The sequence below is a fragment of the Pongo abelii genome, chromosome 20 (genome assembly GCF_028885655.2).
Source record: "Pongo abelii isolate AG06213 chromosome 20, NHGRI_mPonAbe1-v2.0_pri, whole genome shotgun sequence".
Taxonomy (NCBI): Eukaryota; Metazoa; Chordata; class Mammalia; order Primates; family Hominidae; genus Pongo; species Pongo abelii.
The window spans coordinates 23715923-23738456 of NC_072005.2; the positions used below are offsets into that span (position 1 = coordinate 23715923).

The following is a 22534-nucleotide window of genomic DNA, read 5'->3' on the forward strand; positions in this document are numbered from 1 at the left end:
GCAGTGAGCCCTCATTGAGCCACTTCACTCTATTCTGGGTGACAGAGACCCTTTCTAAACAAAACAAAACAGCCAAAACATAGAAAGTTAAACTTATGGGGTTTTGTGTTTTTTCGTTTGTGTTTGTAATTATTATTACTTCCAAAGTTTTTAAGGTACAGGTGATGTTTGGTTACATGGATAAGTTCTTTTGTAATCATTTCTAAGATTTAGGTGCACCCATCTCCCAAGCAGTGTGCACTGTACCCAATATGTAGTCTTTTATCCCTCACCCCTCTCTCCCGCCCTTTCTGCTGAGCACCCAGAGTCCATTACATAATTCTTATGCCTTTGCATTCTCATAGCTTAGTTCCCACTTATAAGTGAGAACATACAATGTTTGGTTTTTTATTGCGGAGTTACTTAGAATAATGGTCTCCAACTAAATCGAGATTGCTGCAAATGCTTTTATTCCTTGTTAGGGCTGAGTAGTATACATTGGTATATATATGCCACATTTTCTTTTTCCACTCATTAGCTGATGGGCATTAGGCTGCTTCCATATTTTTGCAATTGCAAATTGTGCTGCTATAAACATGTGTGTGCAAGTGTCTTACTCATATAATTTTTTTCTTCATGTAGATATGCAGTAGTAGAATTGCTTAATCAAATGGTAGCTTTACTTTTATTTAATGAATCTCCATACTGTTTTTCATAGTGGTTGTACTAGTTTACATACCCACCAGCAGTGAAAAAGTATTCTTTTTTCACGACAGCCAAGCCAACATGTATTATTTTTTGATGTTTTAATCATGGCCGGTTTTGCAAGAATATATTGGTTTGGTTCAGAAAGGCGGGACAACTCAAAGCGGGTAAATTTAAATATTTTGTGGTTGACAATTGGTGGAATCTGAAGACCTGGGATCAATGAAAGGGAAGGTTTAGGTTAAGGTAAAGGATTGTGGAGACCAAGTTTTATTGTACAGAGGAATCTCTCAGATAAGTGAATTAAAAGAGAGAGCAGGTTGTAAAATGTTTCTTATTAGACCTAAACGGGTACCTGGCTCTTAGTTGATTATCTCCTGGATCTGCAAAGACAGAAAGGAAAACAAAAGGGGAAGGGAATTCTCTACAAGGCCTAGGCATGAGAGGAGAGTCACATCAAGTTAAGTACTGCGCCACGTGACATATCACAATCCCCATGTGGACACATTCCAGGAAGACATCACTTAGGTGCTGGGCCCAGGAACATGTGACTCTGTCTCTTATAGGCAAACACAGGGTAGAAGAGGGGAGGGGATAACATCAAACATCTGATGGGCCAAGAGATATGTCACAATGGCTCCTGTGGGCAGGGTCCAGGCTGGAGACACATATCACCTTGGCGTTGGGCCCATGAATATGTGACAGTGCCTTCCGAGGGCAGGCCCAAGGCAAAAGAGTAACATCATTATGCGGCTGGGCCCAGTGGTTTTTTACAATCTCTGCTGCAGTTGAAACCTAGAAAGAAGAGAAGAGTCAGGCCAGGTGCAGTGGCTCATGCCTGTAATCCCAGTACTTTGGGAGGCCGAGGCGGGAGGATCACCTGAGGTTAGAAGTTCGAATCCAGCCTAGCCAACATGGCGAAACCCTGTCTCTACTATAAATACAAAAATTAGCCGGGCGTGGTGGCACATGCCTTTAATCCCAGCTACTTGGGAGGCTAAGGCAGGACAATCGCTTCAACCTAGGAGGCAGAGGCTGTAGTGAGCTGAAATCATGCCACTGCACTCCAGCCTGGACAACAGAGTGAGACTCCATCTCAAAAAAAAAAAAAAAAAAGAAAAGAAAAGAAAAGAATTACACCAGCTAGGTGTATTGGGCCTAGCAATATGTCACAAGTTGTTTTGTGAGAAGGAACTAAGCAGTAAAAGGGAGTCATATTACCTGGGTGATGAGCACAGAGATATGTGACAATGACTCCTGCAGGCAGAACCCAAACAAGAGAGTGACATTACCTGGGTTTTAGACCCAGCAATATGTTACAGTGACCCATGTGGGCAAAGCAGAGGCAGGAGAGTAACATAACCTAGCGGGGAGGGCAGCAATATTTCACAATTTTCATTGTGGACAGCACCAAAGCAGGAGAGAAAACTCCCATCACTTGGGTGCAAGGCCCAGTGATATGTCACGATGCCCCATATAAAAACACAGAGGCAAGAAAATAGAGTCACATCACCTAGTTTCTGGTACAGCGATATGTCACAATTCCATCTATGGGTTAAATCCAGGCAGGAGAGTAAACTCACTCAGGTTCTACACAGAGGCATGTGTCACAATCACATGTGCAGGAAGGTCCAAGATGAGATTAACAATCCTGTACATATCTCGCTTCTGTGTGCAGCAGCAAGGCAGAAGAAGAGACTCACATTACTTGGGTGCAAGGCTCTGAGATATGTTACAATGTCTTTTTCGAGTAGCACCAAGGCAGAAGAATAGAGTTACATCACTTAGGTGCTGGGTCCAGCAGTGTGGCACAATCCTATCTGTAGGCTGGGCCAATTCTGAAGAATCACATTACTCAGGTGCTAGGCAGAAGTGTGTGTCAAAATCACACCTGAAGGAAAGACCAGAGATGAGATTAACAATCCTGTACGTACCCTAATTCTTGGTATGAGAGTCAACACCTCCCGTATGTTGGGTCTAAGTACATAAGTCACAATTTTTAGAATGAGCTGAATCACTGAATGAGAGACTCAATCCCTCTTACTGGCTGTGTCACCTTAGTGGAATCAGACAAACAGGTGTGTTCAATCTTGGTCTGAAAGTCACCAACTTACCTTTGGACTGGATTCACTTATGAGTAAATTTTACAACTTGCAACTGTCTCTGCATATGAGATTCAGAACCTCCAGTGGACCGTTCTTATGAAAAGATGATAATCTTTACTGTCGGCTGGGTGTACAGGAATGTCAAAACCTCAACTGTACACTGAGGCTAGTTAGAATACTCTCTGTACCAACCGAGGATTTATAAGGTACGCATAAGAGTTGCAATCTTTTGTGACTGGGAGACATTTGTGCTGGTATGGACCCATGATCGTACCTGTGGCTCTATGCTCAGATAAGAGAGACAACATCTCTGTAATGGCTGGGTCCAGATATGAGAGTTGTCACTGCCTGTAAGCTAGGCTAATGAGTCACCACCTCATGTTGCCTGATGTTCACATATGACAGTCACAATTTTAACTCTGCACTGCATCCACATGTAAGATTTAAGACCTCACCAGTAGGCTCTGTCCATGGATGAGGGTGACAATCTTAACAATTGGCAAACTGTGCATACATAAAACAATCTCATCTGTTTTCTGGACCCTGTTATGACACTTTCTGGACCACTTGAGGGCTTTATACAATATGGGAGAGACTGTAATTTTCTTTAACCTTCCTACAAAGGGGAGAGCCAGAATCTTACCCATTTTCCTAAGCCCACATATGAGAGACAGTATGTCTCCTATTGACTGATTTCAGATATGAGAGTCAACATTGCACCAATGATCTGAACGAAGATATATGTCACAATCTCCCCTGTGGAAAGGGAGAGAGCGGGAGACTTATATCATCTACGTAATAGGCCAGATATATGTCACAATCTTCTCTGAGAATAGGCACAAGGCAGAAGAGTTAAAAACTGGATGCTTAGTCAGGCATATAAATTTTCTCCTGAAATCAGGGCACAGAGAGTAGAGTCACATCACCTGGGTGCTGAGACCAGCGATATGTCACAATGCTCCCTATGAGCAAAGCTCAGGTGGGAGAAACACATCACTTGATTTCTGTGCCAGAAGATGTGTCACAATCTCTCATATGAGGAAAGCCTTGGTAGAAAGGGAGAGTCACATCAAATAGTTGATGCTCTTAAAGATATGTCACAATGCTCTGTTGTCAGGGTCCATACGGAAGACTCATGTCACCTTGTTGCTGGGCCCAGCAATATGTCACAGTGCCTTTTCAGGTACAGGCCAAGGCAAAACAGTAATGTCACATTGGCGTAGAGCCCCACAATATGTCTGTCTTCCTTGCTAGCAGAAGCTATGATGGAAGAAGAATCACATTTGTTTGGTACTGAGCCACATGATATGTCGCAACTCCCCCTATGAGCAGGGACCAGGCAGGAGAAGAAAGTCACATCACATGGGTGAGGTGTGAAAATATATGTCACAATGCTCCTTGTGGGCAGTAGAGTTGCATTACCAGGGTGTCTGTCCCAGCAGTATGTCACAATTGCTTATGTGGTCAGGGGACAGGCAGGAGAGTCACAAAACCTGGGTGTAGGGCCCAGAGATATGTGACAATGCATTCTATGGGCAGTGCCAAGGCAAAGGAGGAGACTCACATCACCTAAGTGCAAGGCCCAGCGATATGTCACAATGTCCCCTGTGAGCAGCACCAATGCAGAAAAAGAGAGTCATATCCCCTCAGTTCTGGGTTCAGCAATATGTCACTATTCCATCTGTAGGCAAGAGAGTCAGATCACTCAGGTGCTGGGCAGAGAAATAGGTTCCAAGTAAACTTGCGAGAAGGTGTAGGGATCAAATTAACAATCCCACACATGTTCCGGTTTTAGGTATAGGAGGTTAACCCTTCCTATATGTTGTATCTAAGGACAGGAGTTACAATCTCAACAGTAGACAAAATTTGTACCTAACAGCCTATACTCCTGCTGTGGACTTTGTCTAATTAGTGAAGTCACAGCCTCATAGGTGTGCTGAATCTTGCTCTGAGTGTCACCAACTCACCTGTGGACTGGATCCAAATATGAGAGTCAATTTTTCCACCTTTGACTTCCTCTATGTGTGAGATTCAGAACTCACAATGATGATGTGTACTGTTTGATGGGTGTTCATATAATGGTAAAAGTCTCCTCTGTGTGCTGGGTCTTGTTAATACACTTTTTTTCTTTTTTCTTTTTGATGTGGAGTCTCACACTGTCGCCTGGGCTGGAGTGCAGTGGTGCGACCTTGGCTCACTGCAACGTCTGCTTCCCGAGTTCAAGCGATTCTCCTGCCTCAGCCCCCTGAGTAGCTGAAATTACAGGCGCCTGTGAGGGATCAGTCAGAATGGTAAGAAAAACTATAGGGAAAGGACGCAAACCTTCTGAAAGTTTGGAAGGTTCTGCAAAGACCCAGGGGAGAACAGCTGAAGGCAGCTGTTTTATAACCCTGAGGCAGAGGGCCAGGAGTAGGTACAGTGGAGTGTAGGGGAATTTATCTTAAACAGGCATGTTTACTTATATTGACCAGGAACAGACCTTTGATCATCCACAGGAGTGACGTTCCCTGAAAGGAGAACAATAAATGTTAATTACCTACAGGTTGTGTTTGCTTCAGGTTTTTGGCCTTGTGCCTGCACTGAAAGAAAGCAAGCAGCTCCAGCTTCTTGGGGCAGCTCTCTGGCCACTAGAGCCAGGCCATTATCTAGCTGCTGTTACACTGCATACCTGTGTCTGAGTACTAATTCTATCCATCAGACAGGGCCTACAGGAAAGGCCCAGTAGGCAGCCACATCCATGCTCAGCTGATTTTTTGCAATTTTAGTAGAGGCAGGTTTTCACCATGTTGGCCAGGCTTGTCTCAAACTCCTGACTCATGATCCACCTGCCTCAGCCTCCCAAAGTGCTGGGATAACAGGCGTGAGCCACAGCGCCCAGCTAGTACACTCTCTATACTACTCAAAGGCTTTATCCAGTATAAATAAGAGTCACAACTTACTCTAAAGTCATGTTTGTAAGCACCCATGACCATACTTGTGGCTCTAAGCCCAGGTATTAAAGCCAACATCTCTCCAGTTGGTAGAGTTTATATAGCAGAGTCCTCATCTGCTATGTTCTGAGTTTAGAAGTGTGTCACCATCTCAACAGTGGCCGGAGGCTCATATATGACAGTCACAATTCCAACTCTGGACAGTGTTTGCATTTGAGATTCAAAACCTCAGCAATGGGCTCTTTTCATGTGTAAGGGTGATAATCCTAATGGTTGGTGAGGTGTGCATATAAGAAACAATCTCACCTTTGTGCTGTGTGCCCTGGGATAACACTCTTTGTAACACTCGAGGGCATTATATGATATGTTGGAGGGTGGCAATTCTTTATGACCTTCATAAAAAGAGAAGACCAAGAATGTGACTCATTTTTCTAAGTTGAGCTACGAGAGACAGTATTTATTCTAATAGCTGACTAGAGGTATAAGAGTCATCATTACAGTTATAAGCTGACTATAGTACATGTCTTCATTTAACCTGTAGGTAGAGAGTTAGCAGGAGAGTCACATCACCTGGGATTTCAGCCAAGGGTATCTCACAATCTTCCCGGAGGGAAAGAACCAAGCAGGAGTATCACATCACCTGGGTGCTCAGCCAGGGATATGTTACAATTATCTCCTGAAAGCACAGCACAGGCAACAGAGTCACATCACCTAAGTGCTGAGCTCAGCATTATGTCACAATGCTCCCTGGGGGCAAGACAGAGGCAGAAGAGCCATATCACCTGGTATCTGGTTCCAGGGAGAAGTCACAATCTTTCCTGTGCAGGGCAGGTTGCAGGCAAGAAGTGTCACATCTTTTAGGTCATGGATGCACATATATGTCACAAGGTCACTGTGGGCACAGCCCAGGCAGGAGCATGCAATCCCATAGGTAGTGGGCCTAGTAATATTTACAATACCGAAAATATGTGAGGCCGAGGAAAAACAGGAGAATTGCATCACCTAGTTGCTGGGTCTAGTGATATGCCACAATCCTCCCTTGCCCTCTGTGAAAATGCCTTCTGTGTAATAAGAATAGACTCACATCACCTAAATGCTGGGTCCAGCAATAAAGCACAATCCCATCTGTACACTAGGTCCAGGCAGGAGAGTCAAATCACTCAGATGCTAAAAAAAGGTGTATGTCACAAACACACCTGAATTAAGTTTCAGGTATGAGATTAACAATTTCACACATTTTTTAGTTCTAGCTGAGACATAATACCCTCTGTATCTTGGGTGTAAGTACCTGAGTGACAATCTCAATGATAGTCTGAATCTCAATGATAGTCTGAATGATAGTCTGAATGTACTCCACCTGGGTACAAGACCCAGCGATATGTCACAATGCCCGTTGTGGGAAGTGCCAAAGCAGTAGAATAGTTACATCACTTTGGTGTTGGGTCCAATGATATGTCACAATCCCTTCTGTAAGCTGGGCAGGAGCATCTACTCACTCTGGTGCCGGGTAAAGTCATATGTCATAAGTACACCATCAAAAATGTTCAGGTATGAGATTATACATCTGGACTGGGAAGAATCAACACATCAAAAATATGACCAGGCCAGGAGCAGTGGCTCCTGCCTGTAATCCCAGCACTTTGGGAGGCCGAGGCGGGCGGATCACCTGAGGTCAGGAGTTTGGACCAGCTTGACCAACATGGAGAAACCCCATCTCTACTAAAAATACAAAATTAGCCAGTGTACTGGCACATGCCTATAATCCCAGCTACTCAGGAGGCTGAGGCAGGAGATTTGCTTGAACCCAGGAAGTGGAGATTGCGGTGAGCTGAGATCGTGCCATTGCACTCCAGCCTGGGCAATGAGAGTGAAACTCCATATCAAACAAACAAACAAAAAAAAAATGACAAGACCAGGCATGGTGGCTCATGCCTGTAATCCCAGCAGTTTGGGAGGCCAAGGCGGGAGAACATCTGGAGCCCAGGAGTTTGAGACTATCCTGGGGGCCACATGGTGAGACAACACCTATATTAAAAAATAATAATTACAGTTAAAAAAAAAAATATATATATATATATATATACGACCAGAGCCTGAAAAACATAGCAAGAACACGTCTCTACTGAAAAAAAAAAAAAGAAAAAAACATAGATGATTGATAGAGAGACACACAGATAGACAGATAGATAGATATAGATAGAACCAGTCATGCTGGCTCACACCTGTAAGCTCAGTAATTTGAGAGGTCGAGGCCAGCAGATCGTTTGACTGCAGGAGTTTGAGATCAGCCTGGAAAACACGACGGAACCCTATCTCTACAAAAATAAAAAGTAAAATATACAAAATAAAGCGTCAGTGTGGTGGCGCATGCCTTTAGTCCCAGTTACTGGGAAGTGGGGTGTCTGAGATGGGAGGATCACCTGAACCCAGGGAGGTCGAGGCTGCAGTGAGCTGTGATCATGCACCTGCACTTTAGCCTGGGTGAAAGAAAGAAACAACAGAACTCAATGTACTGTGAAAACAAACTCAAAGTGGTGCTTAAAAAAAAAAGAAAAAGAAACAGAAAGATCCTGAGAGCCCCAGCTATTTGGGAGGCCAAAATAAGAGGATCACCTGGATGAGCCTAGGAAGGTAAAGAGTGCAGTGAGCCATCATTGAACTCCTCGGCTGGACCGAAGCTGTACTGTCCCGGTGAGAGCCATCTTGTCCACCGTAAACATTTCCAGCTGGCGACCAAGTCCTACGCTCATGGCCCACATCCTGCACACCTGGCAGCCAGAAAGAGAAGCCAGCTGGTGGTGGAGGCAGAAGCAGAAGCCCACTGTGTCTACCCTACAGGCCACATGTGGCACTCGCGGCCTGAAGCTGTCCCCGTTGGAACCTTATTTCCCCCAAGGCGGCCCACCTCGGCAGCCAGCCTCTAAGTCCGCCGACCTTCCTTCCTAAGCTTTGAATCCCTGGTCCACCCAAATGAGAGGCCAGTAGCCACAACTACTGGCCACAGCTCACCACCCACATCTGGTCAACCCGGCGGCCAGACTGAGAAGCCACCGTGTCCACCCTGCAGGCCATGTGTGGCGCTCGCCCCTGAAAATGTCCCTCTGGTGTCTAAGTCTGCGAGCTTCCCATTACTCCCTGGGCGACAGAGCGAGACTCCATCTCGGGAAAAAAAAAAAAAAAAAAAAAGAAGGTGGAGAAGAAGGAAGGGAGGAAGGGAGGGAGGAAGAGAGGAAAAGGAAAAAAAGAAGAAAATAAAAGAGGACAGAGCATGGTGGCTCAAACCTGTAATCTCAACACTTTGGGAAGCTGAAATGGGAGAATTGCTTGAGCACAGAATTTTGACACCAGCCCTGGGAACACATAGCAGAAGGAAAGGAGGAAGGAGAGAAGAAAGAAAGGTAGGAAGGAAGGAAAAATAAAACCAAAAAAGTTCAGGGAACATCACTCGCACTGATGATCAAAGGTCAGTTCCTGGTCAATAAAAGTAAACAAGCCTGTTTAAGATAAATTCCCCTACACTCTGTTGTACCTACTCCTTGCCCTCTGCCTCAGGCTTATAGAACAGCTGCCTTCAGCTATTCTCCCAGGAGGCTTTGCAAAACCTTCCGACTAGAAATACAAAAATTTGGCAGGCGTCGATGTGCCTGCTTGTAGTCCCAGCTACTAGGGAGGCTGAGGCAGGAGAATCGCTTGAATCTGGGAGACTGAGGTTGCAGTGAGCCGACATCATGCCACCGTACTACAGCGTGATAACAGAATGAGACCCTGGCTCAAAAAATAAATAAATAAATAAATAAAAAATAAATAAATAACTTCTTACCTAAATCTAGATTCATCCTATTTTACAAAATCTAGAAACAACCTCAGAAGAATAACAACTCCATTCCCAGAAAGAGCCTCCCAACCCCACCTTTGTGCCAATCCCAACTGCATCTGCCTGTGGATTTCAAGGTTTTCAGGGCTCTGTGGCTTCTCTAAGTATAAAGGCTCTGTCCATGGCTATTGTGAGCAGGCCAGGACATCTGCAGGGGAGGCTCCTCAGGCAGAACAGCTGCTTTTTCAGTGATCTCCCTTTGCAGGCAAAACTATCCTTAGCTTGCAGTCACTGAGTTCAGGCTCCTACTTCCCAGTCAGGATTATTCACTTAGTTTGAAATAAGAAAATGACCAATGTATGGTCAGACATGATGGCTCACGCCTGTAATCGCAACACTTTGGAAGGCTGAGGCAGGTGGATCACTTGAGGTCAGGAGTTCGAGACCAGCCTGGCCAACATGGAGAAACCCTATCTCTACCAAAAATACAAAAATTAGCCAGGCGTGGTGGCATGCGCCTGTAATCCCAGCTATTCAGAAGGCTGAGGCACGAGATTCCCTTAAACCTGGGAGGCGCAGGTTGCAGTGAGCCAAGATCGTGCCACTGCACTCCAGCCTGGATGACAGAGTGAGACTCAGTCTCAAAAATAAATAAATAATTAAAAAAACAATGTTTCAAAACCAATGTTTCAAAAAAGTGCAAAATCACTCCAACACACAGTTTCTAGCATAGTGTAAGGAAATTGTAAGACTTAAATTTTCAACTACAATATAAAAAGCTTAAGTAAGGCTGGGCATGGTGGCTCACACCTGTAATCCCAGCACTTTGGAAGGCCGAGGCAGGAGGATCATCTGAGGTCAGGAGTTCGAGACCAGCCTGGCCAACATGGTGAAACCCATCTCTACTAAAAATACAAAAATTAGATGGGCTTGGCAGCTGGCAACTGTAATCCCAGCTACTAGGGAGGCTGAGGCAGGAGAATCGCTTGAATTCAGGAGGCAGAGGTTGTACCGAGCCGAGATTGTGCCAATGCACTCCAGCCTGGGCAACAGAGCAAGATTCCATCTCAGAAAAAAAAAAAAAAATCTGTCCTTTTCAGATGATAAACATCTCATTTAACTATTTCCATGATAGATAATTTAATAAACAATCATATGTGAACATTTCTAGAAGATGTCAAGTTCCATCTCATAAAATTTAGCATTAAACTTGGACATCTAGACAACAGAATACAGAACAGAGATATTCACTGTTACAAATTCTAGACACCGCAAAAAAGAGGAGCTGATGGTTTGAGAAATATATACAATGTACCAAGTAATCTATCACATTTGCTTGTGGAAATATATTCACTTTGTATAGCCATAATGAAAAAAAAGATTTTTCCTATTTATTTTCTCTGGTAGCATTCCCAAAGCAAAGCCCTGGGGTTCTATTTAAAATCATGCAACCAGGAAAAGCAGACATGAGAAACTTACTACACTCACTCTGGAGAAGATAAAGGTAAATAAGAATCTTTAATACACAAAATATATGAGTAGATTTTTCTGAAATATACCTTTCATAGTCTGACTTTTTAAACATCTTTTAAACTCTACTGATAAAATGTAATTTACAGTTATTAAAAACTGAAATAGAAATAAGTGAAAAAATCTTTCCAAGGTAAAAAACTCAGGAAGAGGCACATGCCACAATGCCTGACTAATGTTTTCGTATTTTTAGTAGAGACGGGGTTTCACCATGTTGGCCAAGCTGGAAATAATTTTTTACTCTGGGGCCAGGTGTGGTGGCTCATGCCTGTAATTCCAGCTACTTGGGAGGCTGAGGTGAGAAAATCGCTTGAAGGTGGAAGGAGGCTGAAGTGAGAGAATCACTGGGAGGTAGAGGTTGCAGTGAGCCGAGACTGCACCACTGCACTTTAGCCTGGGCAACAGAGCAAGACTGTCTCAAAAAAAAGCATACTCTGCACCAGCAGCATTAACACAAAAAGTTCTAGTAAACCCTGACACCCACTCAAATGTCACCTCCTCTATAAAGCCCTCCTTGATTTTCCCACTGCTATGTCACTGGCAGAATTGATCACTATTACCATTTAGTTCCTCAATACTTTATAAGTCTTTTTATGTACAAGGGTTATTCTCCAGAATAAATTAATCATTTACACACCTATCCATGCTAATGAACTATAAACTCCTACAGGGCAGGTATGTTGAACCCTGTTCATCTGTGTAATCCAAATGTCTGATACTTAATAGGTGTCATATACACATAAAATCAAAATGCTGTCAGGGAATTATTGGAAAAGCTACCAAATTCTTTTTTTTTTTTTTAACTTTTAAGTTCAAGGGTATATGTTGAAGTTTTTTACATAGGTAAACGTGTGTCATGGGGGTTTGTTGTGCAGATTATTTCATCACCCAAGTATTAAGGCCTAGTACCCATTAGGTATTTTTCCTGATCGTCTCCCTCCTCCAATAGGCCCCAGTATGTGTTTTTCCCCTCCATGGGCCCATGTGTTCCCATCATTTGACTCTCACTTATAAGTGAGAATATGTAGTAGTTTGTTTTGCTTTTTTTTGAGATGGAGTTTCGCTCTTGTCACCCAGGCTGGAGTGCAGTGGCACTGCAACCTCTGCCTCCCGGGTTCAAGAGATTCTCCTGCCTCAGCCTCCTGAGTAGCTGGGATTACAGGCATCTGCCACCACACCTGGCTAATTTTTTGTATTTTTAGTAGGGATGAGGTTTCGCCATATTGCTCAGGCTGGTATCAAACTCCTGACCTCAGATGATCCACCTGCCTCAGCCTCCCAAAGTGCTGGAATTACAGCTGGAATTACAGCTGGAATCACCGCATCCAGCCAGTATTTAGTTTTCTATTCCTTTGTTAGTTTCCCAAGAATAATGTCTTATGGCTCTATCCATGTTCCTGCAAAGGATATGATCTCATTTTTTTTAATGGGTGCACAGTACTCCATGGTGTATATGTACTACATTTTCTTTATCCAGTCTATCATTAATAGGCATTTAGGTTGATTCCATGCCTTTGCTATTGTGAATTGTGCTGCAATGCACATATGCATACATGTGTCTTTATAATAGAATGATCCATATTGCTTTGCGTAAATACCCAATAATGGATTGCTGGGTCAAATGGTATTTTCTCTCCAGGTCTTTAAGGAGTTGCCACACTGCCTTCCATAATGGTTGAACTAATTTACACTCCCACCAACAGTGTATACGCGTTCCTTCGTGAAAAAATAATTTTAATTTTCTAAGAGGTTAGCTTTCTAAGACAAATGGTATACAAGGAAACTTTCCACAGGCCTAGGCCATCCAGCTGCTCTTCTGAGAGGCTACACTCTTACTCTTCAGGCTGTCCTCTAAGAGATGACCCAGGGGATAATATTCATTAGACACTCCAAGAGATATGGCCACTGTGGGCATCTTGGGTTATCCCTGACAGTTCTGAAAATCATGGACAAGAAAAGACTGGCGGGCTGCCACAAAGGGCCCTGGAATTTCTCCAAAGCAAAACTTCAACCGAAAGACCTACTAATAAGGTGTGTGCACCAGGGAAGATAAAAGGACAGTCACAGAGATTTTTTTCTTTTTAACAGCAGAGTTCCAGAGGATTATTTTCTCACGTAAAATGTTTACAGACTTCGGAGGTTGAGGTGGGTGGATCACCTGAGGTCAAGAATTCAAGAGCAGCCTGGCCAACATGAGGAAACCCCGTCTCTCCTAAAAATACAAAAATTAGCCGGCCACGGCGGTGGGAGCCTGTAATCCCAGCTACTTGGAAGGCTGAGGCATGAGAATCGCTTGAACCTGGGAGGCGGGGATTGCACTGCACTCCAGCCTGGGCAACAAGAGTGAAACTCCATCTCCAAGAAAAAAAAAAAAAAAAAATTTTATACAGACAAACAATTATTTTAAAACCTGCCATCCACTGCTGTGTAAAAACATGATTAACAATTAAAACACTGTGTTTGAAATGTAAAATAAAGGACAAATAGTTGATAGTGTTGTAAATTGGAGAGAAGAAGTTGTCCCCATTTCCACTTTTGAGAATGTAGGAACAAAGGTGGAAATTTATAATTTTACTGCAAGCCTGAGTTAAGCTAGGGTAAAAGGGTAGTGGATTAGAAGTCCTGCTTGCCATACATTAGGAAGTCACAGAGGAAAACCAGTCCTCCTGTGGAGTGTTAATTAAAAAGCAGGAAATTAGACTGAAGGGGCTCTAGTGCCCTGTGTTCATAAGTAAAAAATGTAAAACCTATCTCGAATTCATTTCTTATAAGTTATTTTAGGCAGAAGCAAAATTCAGGCTTAACCTGCAATTAACCTCTGATTACATAACCAGGAAATTTCCTCCTGAATCATACAAATAAGGTGACTACATAACTGTAACCAATTCTTGAATTTGGTTTGCCTTCTCACACGCCCTTTATAAAACCCTTCCCTTTTTGCCTTTCAGGTGGCCCACATATTATGGCTGGGTGCTTTCCATTTCACTAATCGCTGCTCAAATAAACTCGTTAACGTTTTAACATTGACTGTCTTTACTTTATAAGAGAAGAAGCTGGGCGCGGTGTCTCATGCTCGTAATCTTAGCACTTTGGGAGGCCGCGGCGGGCGGATCACTTGAGTCCAGGGGTTCCAGACCAGCTTCCACCATGGCGAAACCACTTCTCTACTAGAAATACAAAATCAGCCAGGCGTGGTGGTGCAGATCTTTAATCCCAGCTTCTCGGGGGGCTTAGGCACGAGAATCGCTTGAACCTGGGAGGCGGAGGTTGCAGTGATCACGCCGTTGCACTCCAGCCTGGGCGACAGAGCAAGACTTTGTCTCAAACAAACCAACAAAATGTTTAACAAAAGAGACTGGGAGCCCCACCCGCCACAGCTCCTCCTACGCACACACGAGTCGGGATTCTGCCCTGATGACCCGCCTGGCAACCCTGAACAATCTGGGAAATACTCGGGGCTGCGTGCAGAGCTGCCCAGGGAGCTCCAGACAGGGCGCCGCAGGGACTGGGCGGGACGCGGGGGTCATAGCTGCGGGCCCAGCCACCATCTTGCGGCCAGAGGGACCTGGGGCGGAGCTGCGCCAGCAGGGACTCAGGTCGGCAACCCAGGAGCGGTGAGGAGGCAAGTCCCGTCGGTTCCTCAGCCAGCTCTCCCCTCTCAGGATGCCCAACCCCGCACACTCACCCTTTCCCACCTTCTAGAATGTCCTGGCATCTTAGCTGTGCACGTCCCAGGACCTGCAGATCACAGGGCAACAGCCTGTCACCGGCTGGGGGGAGAGGGGGGCAGAGGTGGAGGACGTTGAACAGCAGAAAGGGATCCCAAGCTCTGGCTGCAGCGAGAGACAAAAGCCCCGCCAATGCCGAATGCCACGCCCTCCTCTGCAACTGTGCCACTGATTGGATAAAGCACCAGCACTCGCCCCGTACCACTCCCTCCACCCCCAGGAAAACAGGCTAAAGCAGGGAGGGTCAGCTGTAGGGAATTACAGCCAATTAAGAAGTAAGCTGAGACTTGAAATGAACTTGCTCTTTCCCTTACCTGGGTCTGCTTGTATAATGCATCTTATTTGCTACTTCAGGGTAAGAAAAGAACATTTGGACTATTTTTGTTTGTTTGAGACTGAGTTTTGCTCTTACTGCCCAGGCTTGAGTGCAATGGTGTGATCTTGGCTCACTGCAACCTCTGCCTCCCAGGTTCAAGTGATTCTCCTGCCTCAGCCTCCCGAGTAGCTGGGATTACAGGCACATGCCACCACACCCAGCTACTTTTTGTATTTTTAGTGCAGACGGGGTTTCGCCATGTTGGCCAGGCTGGTCTCAAACTCCTGACCTCAGGTGATCTGCCCGCCTCAGCCTCCCAAAGTGCTGGGATTACAGGCGTGAGCCACCGTGCCCGGCCCATTTGAACATATTTTAACAACTTTTTAATCATTTTGATAATGCAGGAAAGACCCTTATCCTATCCCTGAGACCCTCTCTCACCATGCTGTACCACACTGTTGACCACATCCTGGGATGGCCATTAGGAATGGGGCAGGGGTGGGGGAAAGCGGTGGCTGAGAATGGTTAAGCAAAAATTATGTTACCCAAATTTGTTCATTTTAGAAAGGCTCCTCAATCATTCTGTGTGAAGTGTGTATTCCAGGGTAATTGTGCCCTGACTGCACTGCATCTCAATCTGACTTCTCTTTTTCAAAATCACTGGATTACTCTCACTAATGGGGTATTTTATTTTCTATTTTATTTCTATTTGAAAATGGCCAACTGTCCTTTGTGAGTGTCCTGATTTGATTTGCTGGGTTAGACCCTGGAGGTAAGGGTGAGGAAATACTGGGCCACATCAGAATAACTTATTCTCATTTAGAGAATATATAGGAATTTTTTTTTTTTTTTGAGATGGAGGTTTGCTTTTGTTGCCCAGAAGGGAGTGCAATCGTGTGATCTTGGCTCACTGCAACCTTCTTCTCCTGGGTTCAAGCGATTCTCCTGCCTCAACCTCCTGAGTAGCTGGGATTACAGGCTCCCACCACCATGCCCTGGGTCTGTCAGGGTTTCATCATATTGGCCAGGCTGGTCTCGAACTTCTGACCTCAGGTGATCCACCTGCCTCAGCCTGCCAAAGTACTGGGCATACAGGCATGAGCCACCACGCCCAGCCAGGAATTTCTTAATAATATATAACAGTTTTCTCAATACCCATTTTATATATATATATATATTTTTTTTTTTTTTTTGAGACGGTGTTTTGCTTTTGTTACCCAGGCTGGAGTGCAATGGCACGATCTCAGCTCACCTCAACCCCCACTTCCCGGGTTCAAGCGATTGTCTTACCTCAGCCTTCCAGCCTCCCGAGTAGCTGGGATTATAGGAATGCACCACTACGCCCGGCTAATTTTATGTTTTTAGTAGAGATGGGGTTTCTCCATGTTGGTCAGGCTGGTCTTGAACTCCTGACCTCAGGTGATCTGCCCACCTCGGCCTCCCAAAGTGTTGGGATTACAGGCGTTTGCCACCGTGCCCAGCCAATACCATTATATTTAACAGTGATAGCTTACAGGGCAGGAAGGGGACACATATGACACAACCTTAGCATTTTAATTTGGTCGTAAGTTTTTTTGTTTTGTTTTGTTTTTGGAGACAAGGTCTCACTCTGGTGCCTAGGCTGGAGTACAGTGGCACAACCATAGCTCATAACTTGGTTGTAACAGTTCGTTAAAAAATATTTTTGGCTGAGTTTGATGGCTAACACCTGTAACTCAAACACTTTGGAAAGCCATGGTGAAATGATTGCTTAAGCCCAGGGGTTCAAGACCAGTCTGGGCAATGTAGTGAGAGTCAGTCTCAACAAAAATTTTAAAAATTGGCCTCGTGTGGTGTTGCATGCCTGTAGTCCCAGCTACTTGAAAGGCTGAGGTGGAAGCATCACTGGAGGTTGAGGCTGCAGTGACCCATCATTCAGCCACTACACTCCAGCCTGGGTGACAGAGTGTACACACACACACACACACACACACACAGACACATACATATATATATACACACATATACATGTACCCTATATATATAATCAAAATAATATGTATGTTGAAAGAAATTCAAGCACAGAAGAAAAGTGAAAGACCCTGGTTGGGAATGTGGTAAAAGATGAGTATGGCTCTTACAGCTCAGTGAGATTTGTTTTTCCATCTTGAGGAACTGCTCTCCCACACTGAGACAACAATCCAGCACATGCCAGTTCTCACAATGTTTATACTTTGCTCAAAGGCAGCAGAAATAGGCCAACGTCATGGTTTCTGACATGGAAGTCTATTCCCCACTGAGACCTTTTAAAAATGTTATTATCTTAAGCCCTCTTCCTTCTAATAAAGTCTATACAAATACACACATAAAAGCCTGAAACTACTCTAAATAAAATATCAGGTTTTTAAACTCCCATAAAGAAACAAGCAAACACAAAATCAGCCACTTTGATTGAGGAGAGAGTGGGATGGAGGGGGTTACGAGGCTGCCCGCATCATCTCCGTATCATCTCCGTATCTCCGCATCATCTCCGTATCCGCATCATCTCCGTATCTCCGCATCATCTCTGCCCCATGTGGAGGAGCAGATGGAGTCTAGGGAGACCCTGGGGAAGTCACTTGTTCAGACTGGGCTTTCTCCTAGCTCGACACTTTGCTAACCATTTCCTGGGAGGAGCTTAGGAAACTCCTGTGCTCTAGTGAGGCAGAGCCTCCCCTCACAGGATACTGGCAAGGAGGGATTCTGAGACTGTGATTGAGAAGCTAGCACAGTGCTTGACAAGTACCTGTGGGAACTGTCATCCCTTGTAACTATCATGTGGCCTTGGAGTGTTCAGATGGCCTGGCCTGGGGCTTGGCGGAGATGTTTGAGGGTCAGCTGCTTTAGGCTCCCACTTTCTCCTCAATCAAAGTGGCTGTTTTTGTGTCTCTTTGTTTATTTATGGAATTTAAAAACCTGATGTATAAATAGAAAGTGCAGCTGGAGGTGCCGAGGCTCAGTGTCTAGAGCTGTGCTGCTTGGGCTTGCTTGCTGGCCTGTGGCCAGGTGAACTCTGGGTGTGAGGTGGTTCCCACCCTGGATCTACAATCCCCACCACCTCTCCCAGGCCCTGAGTAACCAACACAAGGCGGTGCTAAACAGCTGGTGAGTGACAGCCATGAAGCCCATCAAGGAAGATTTGAATGCTATCTGGGCTGGGGCTGTCAGGGGTAGGAACTATGGCGGTCTTGTCTTGTCATGGCCCCACCCACAGATGTGACTGCTTCTCCAGCCTCCTGTGCTGCTTCTCCAGCCCTGAGCCTGTTGTACCATACCTGCTTCTTCATGCTGTTCATGTTTAAAAAAAAAAAAAATTCTGAGATGGCGCTGCTGGATGTGAGTGCTGGAAATGGGGAGCCACCTTTGTCCTAGGGAATTAGGAGCTGACCAGATACCTCCTGAGTGCCCCCCAGCACAAGTGGGGAGTGGTGTTGCACTAAATGATGCCCCCCATTCCCGCCACCAAGGATGTGTTCATATTAGCTCAATGAATATACAATGCAGAGACCTAAATGAAGACACGTGAATGGGTGTATGTGGACATCAGCTTGCAGCTGGGAAACAGGTGCCTCTCATTCTCCCCAGCAAGTGTGGAAGGTGTCCGTGCCCATGAATGTATAGATCTGGCCTTCTTAATTTGTTCACAACTCCAGGTCTGTTCTGAGTGAATGACGTGCAGATGAGATTTCTCAGGTCATTGGTATATTTGACATTGTGGCTGCTGCTTTTGCTGCCACTACCCCCAGGCCCAACCTGGCTTAAAGTCCAGGCTTTAGGTCAAAAAGACGGAGGGCTTCCTGTGTTCTGGGATGGGAAGTTCCAGATCTGTGGTAGGACTGGGGGTTGGGGTACACGTTAGTTCTGTGCAGGATGTGAGCTGCAGTGGTTTTATTAATTGTGATTGCCCTGGCCTGGTTGTAGCTCCGGGTGGGGAGAAGGAATCAATAGTGGTGTTTCCCCAGATATCCATGTGCCCAGCCCTGGCCTTCCTGCCCTCAGGCCCAGAAGTAAGCACCACCACAGACTCTGACTTGCCTCCCTATCCCTGTACCCCAGATGGGAATACCTTGAAGGCTACAATCTGAATGTATTATTCTCCCCGTTTTAACCAGACCTGCCTAACACCCAGTGTGGGAGTGAGGGTTGGATGGGTGGGGGACCTGGGGAGAACCAGAGTGGAATCATAAATCCTTGGGAAAAGTTAAAGATACAGAAGTGGTGGTAACCTCTCCATGAAGCCCAGCTCCCTACCTGATTCTTGCCACACAGCCCCTCCTACAGACACTGTAGGGTGGCTCTGGGGGTTGTTGGGGATCCCTATAGGCCCAGGCTGCTCTCTGTCCCCACCTGCCTGTGCTCCTTCTCTGTTTTTTGTTGTTATTCTTGTTTCCTTGTTTTGTTTTGTTTTTCAGATGGCAGTTTCATTCTTGTTGCCCAGGCTGGAGTGCAATGGCGCGATTTTGACTCACTGCAACTTCTACCTCCTGGGTTCAAATGATTCTCCTGCCTCAGCCTCCTGAGTAGCTGGGATTACAGGTGCTCACCACCACACATGGCTAATTATTGTATTTTTAGTAGAGAAGGGTTTTCGCCATGTTGACCAGCCTCATCTCAAACTCCTGACCTCAGGTGATCCGCCTGCCTCAGCCTCCCAAAGTGCTGAGATTACAGCTGTGAGCCACCACACCCGGCCCCTGTGCTCCCTCTCTTTGCCAGCTGTCAGGGCCCTAACGTGGAGGAGGAGGCAGGTCCTCAGTCTCAGGTATAGCTGAATGTCTTTTGGAGTGTTTGAAGCATGCTATATGTCTTAGAAATTCTAAAAAGTAAAACGAATTCCAATTGTAATGTCTGTTAGTTTTCCTGAGCCAACTGAAAGAAAAGGATTTTTCACCTGAAATTTTTAAATGACACCCAAGGATAGCCACCAGTGTCTTGGCCATGGAAACCTCCTACGTGCTTCCCACCCCCAGTTTGATTTGCAGCCTTATGATTGTGTTGCCCTGAACATACTTTCCTCTGGTACATATGGTTCACATGGTTAACACCACTTCATGAGAGGGGGGCAACATGTAGAGATGAGAATGGATTGTCTTTAGTTTCCATTGTGCCTCTTTGTCACTTGAGAGGCCCATTTTTCCTGGCTGATTCCATAAGTGTGTTAGTGTTGTCAGACACCTCTGGACAACTCGAATGACAAGGGGCTGTTGTTTTATAAAGGAAACAAAGGCTTTAGATGTGAAATCCTTCTTTTCTTTTTCCCTTCTTTTAGGTGAAATGCTTCAGTTTTTTTTTTTAAGGGTAAACAGTGGTATCTCAGCAGGTTTAGTGTGAGAATTGGCATGTGCTAGGTTGTGGTTTCAGTGTGGATGGGCAGTTCCCAAGATAGAGAACCAGATCTCACTGAATTGCAGGAGCCACACTTTCTCTTTTTCACATCCCCCACCATGTGCACGTGTGTGTGTGTGTGTGTGTGTGTTTACACATACAGGTCTCACTCTGTCACCCAAGCTGGAGTGCAGTGGCTGAATGATGAGTCACTGCAGCTTCAAACTTTCAGTGTTAAGTGATCCTCCCACCTCAGCCTCCCCAGTAGCTGGGACCACCAGCATGCACCAGCCTGCCTGGCTTTTTTTTTTTTTTTTTTTTTTTTTAAAGTAGAGACAGAGCCTTGCCATGTTGGGTAGGCTGGTCTTGAACTCCTGAGCTCAAGCAATCTGCCCACATTGGCTTCCCAATGTACTGAATTACAGACATAAGCCACTGTGCCCGACCTAGTTTTATTATCTGATTACACAAGGTATTTCTTCATAACAATTCACTGAGCTTTACTTGAATGAAGAATTTGTGCATGTATTTCTCTATGCATGTTACATATCAATAAAAAATTACATAGTACATATTTGCACAAAATGCTAATTCACTATCTCAAAATAACAGCAGTATTTTTTTTGTTTGTTTCATGGTGAGACACACTCACTCAGAACATGATCACACTTCTCTGTCACGACACACTTATTTCACAGTTTTTTATGGCTCTACAAACAATAGAAATAAAGAAAGGTCTCTTATGTGCACTTATGGGGTATACTCAAATGCAGAGAATTTTGCAGCCAACATTATATATGAAAAAACTTACACCTTGATAGGTGAAAGATGAAGGGCCAGCCTGGGTGAGAAATTTTTATGGGATATTTGTTCCCTCACAATATCAGAAACAGAATATTGGTCCACTGCTCTTAACCTACTTCATAAGTTAAGGACAACTTTTTCACTATAAGTTAAGGAGCATTTCCAGGATGCCCTTACTCTTCTGAATGGCCATCATGTGTTAGGTCTTTCTTTCCATGGTATAAAGTAAATGAGGCAATGGTTAGAAATGTATCCCCCCAATAGGGCTCTATAGAAGATTATACTGTAAAGGCTATGGTTACACAATAGATTTTAAATTTACTTACTAAAGTTGTGCTAAATAATATTATTTCTTTTTCTTTCTTTTTTTTTTTTTTTTTTTTTTTTGAGATGGAGTCTCACTCTGTCACCCAGGCTGGAGTGCAGTGGCTCAATCTCAGCTCACTGCAAGCTCCGCCTCCCAGGTTCACACCATTCTCCTGCCTCAGCCTCCTGAGTAGCTGGGACTACAGGCGCCCACCACCATGCCCAGCTAATTTTTTGTATTTTTACTAGAGTCGGGGTTTCACCGTGTTAGCCAGGATGGTCTCGATCTCCTGACCTCGTGATCCGCCCATCTCGGCCTCCCAAAGTGCTGGGATTACAAGCGTGAGCCACTGCGCCCAGCAATAATATTATTTCTTTTAATTACTTATTGGATGAACAGAGAAGTACCTGTGAACTTGCTAACACTGATAGTTGCGCCTGGAGAAATACATAGTGTAGGCTCCCTGAGCCTACTGTGCACACACAGAGATGCAGTTGTAGAGTATTAATGAACAGTGTGCTTGGTTGAAATGAGTAGACCACTTATCTAGCTAACTATTAGACCTATTTAATTTTAGTTGGTTGTTCATGGGGACCCTGGCTAAAAAACATGCTTCAAACTCTTGGTATCATCCTCCTGATAGTTGAAATAGTAGTGTCTCCCTACTTCACTGTATTCTCTCAAAAGTTATAAATGTTTGCATGCGGTCATCTCCAGAATGTCAAATGGTCTCTTTTAAACCAGAATGACAGAAACTCAAAGACATATGTGACTATGAACACACCATAACCTATGAATGACATGATAAGGACAACCCAAAATAGGCCAGGTGCGGTGCCTGTAACCTCAGCACTTTGGGAGACTGAAGTGGGTGGATCATGAGGTCAGGAATTTGAGACAAGCCTGGGCAACATAGTGAAACCCCATCTCTACTAAAAATACAAAAATTGGCCTGGAACGCTGGCTCAGGCCT

At 44.8% G+C, this 22534-nt stretch overlaps 1 protein-coding gene across 20 annotated transcripts in view; it reads right to left on the bottom strand.

Annotated features, from left to right (window-relative positions):
- LOC100452052 (zinc finger protein 91) overlaps window positions 1–22534 on the bottom strand; it is a 275196-nt gene that overhangs the window by 40553 nt on the left and 212109 nt on the right. Inside the window, exons 1-5 of one of the 20 annotated variants that reach the window (XM_054539980.2) lie at window positions 6290–6472; window positions 6026–6111; window positions 5269–5296; window positions 4757–5042; window positions 2268–2575 (exon numbers count right to left, since the gene is read on the bottom strand). The exons of 1 other annotated variant lie outside the window; for it this stretch is intronic. The gene's annotated coding sequence lies outside the window, so the exon portion shown is untranslated. Of the gene's footprint in view, window positions 1–2267; window positions 2576–3715; window positions 4326–4756; window positions 5059–5268; window positions 5297–6025; window positions 6252–6289; window positions 6473–6501; window positions 9487–14748; window positions 14922–22534 lie in introns of those variants that run through there. 18 more of the 20 variants (XM_054539981.2, XM_054539986.2, XM_054539992.2 and 15 more) reach the window with 18 other exon arrangements.